This window comes from Suricata suricatta, chromosome 2 (genome assembly GCF_006229205.1).
Source record: "Suricata suricatta isolate VVHF042 chromosome 2, meerkat_22Aug2017_6uvM2_HiC, whole genome shotgun sequence".
Classification (NCBI taxonomy): domain Eukaryota; kingdom Metazoa; phylum Chordata; class Mammalia; order Carnivora; family Herpestidae; genus Suricata; species Suricata suricatta.
Window position 1 is genome coordinate 185,710,808 of NC_043701.1, and position 1,919 is coordinate 185,712,726.

The window sequence follows — 1,919 nt, forward strand, 5'->3', positions numbered from 1 at the left end:
GTGGGGGGCTGGGCTCCTTGGGGAGACCCGGGGTGGGCGTGGGGGGGCCCTGGGGTCCTCGGGGAGACCCGGGGAGGGCATGGGGGGGCCAGGCTCCTCAGGGAGACCCGGGGAGGGCGTGGGGGGGCTGGGCTCCTCGGGGAGGCCTGCGGTGGGCGTGCGGTGGGTGTGGGGTGGGCGTGGGGGGTGCTGTGCCACTCTGGGCGTCCTCATATTTAAAGGCAAAGAGCATAAACCCGAAGCCTTGATGCTGGCAGAGCAAGTATGTCTAAAATCCTAATTTAATAGTCCGGTTTAAGGGTTTATTACGACTTGCATTTCCTGTGAAGACAAAGGCTCCCCGTCATGTGGTGTCTGCACGGTCCTGCATGTGTCCATGGATCTGAAGGTTTAAAGCATAGAGCGTCTTCTTGCGCTTCTCCCTGCCCAGGCTCGTCTGAGCTGCTGCCTGGAGGGGAGGGGCAGCCCCGGGTGTCCCGTCCCCGTCCCGTCCCAGCCCCTGAGTCCCAGGCCTGCAGCCTGGCCTGGAGAAAAAAGGAAAAATCTCTCTCCCTGTCAGAGTAGGAATTTCTGAGACTACTCGGCGTGCAAAATCGCGCCCTGTCACCTCCGGTGTCCCCAGGGCCCTCTGAGAGGGGCGTTTAGAAGAAAACCTAAAACACATTCAGAAAATGCACGAGGGAAGGAAGGGATTTCAGGGGATGGCGCCGCTCAAGGAACTGAGGCAGCCGCCCAGGACTTGGAAATTGTAAGTATGTGTTGGTTGTGCGCAAAAATGAGTCGTTGTGTTAAGAATCGAAGGGGACCGCCACGCCCCTTCGGAGCACGCGTTTCCCGGCCGTGGGGAGCACTCCGTGTGCCTCGTGGGAGGGACGGGCCCAGGATCCGCTCCGTGGGAGGGTCGAGGTGTTTCCGCGGCGTGTGAGGCGTGTGAGCCCTCGACGCCCTGGGCCACCTGACGGGACCGAGCACAGCCTCCACTTTATCAACAGAGACGATGCGGACGTGGCTGCAGGGTCCTCGCCCGACGCCTCGTAACCAGCAGCGCCTGGCGGGACCCCGGTGGGGCCTGGCTGCCGGCTGACCCCTGGGGCCCGGCGGGCAGGGGGGCTGGCCCCCCCCCAGAGGTGTGCTGTGTGTGCGGATCACTCGGGGAAGGAGCCCCAGATGACACACAGTTACCCACCTAGCGGTAAGGGGACCTGCCGCCCTCCCCAGAGGGACCGGCCTCAGACAGGCGGGGCAGGCTAAGCCCAATGCCTCCGGGCCCTCCTGCTCATGGGTGTGGGGACAGGCGCCTGCTCTCCCTGGCCACCGGAGCCCAGGCCCACCTGGAGCAGCGGCTCAGCACCGAAGCTGCCCGCAGAGCCGTCCCCACGGCCCGTTGAAGCCTCTTCACTTCCTAACAAGTCTAATGGGCTGAAACCTGCAAAGGGCCAGAAGGAAGAACGGAAGTGGACTCGCCCCCGGGGGGCGGGGCGGCCGGAACCAGAAGGAATCGGTGCTCAGGCTGGCAGGCCCGGTGCCCGCACGGGACACAGGCGTGCGCAGCCAGCCTCTCCCAACGCTGCTCTCCGGCCGCTGCTGGAGACCGCGTCCTTCCGAAACAAGTCAGCAGGCCTGGAAAGAGGAGTAAGTGCTCCAGAAAAAGGAAGCTGACCCAAAAGAGAGCCTGGCAGCCCTCGGGCAGGCCGCTGTGCAGGCCGCCCGCCCGGAGCTCAGGGAGGACCCGAGGGTCCCTCCACGGCAGACAGATCTCTGAGCATCTGACCAAGGGGACAGGATGTCGAGAGGCTCCTGGACAAGTGTGTCAGAAACAAAGCGCATCTTTCTGAAGGAGCAGCTGGTGGCCCCACAAAGAGCACAGATCTCTGCAGGAAGAAAAGCGCAGGCGGCGGGCGCAGGCAGCGGGTAGGGGG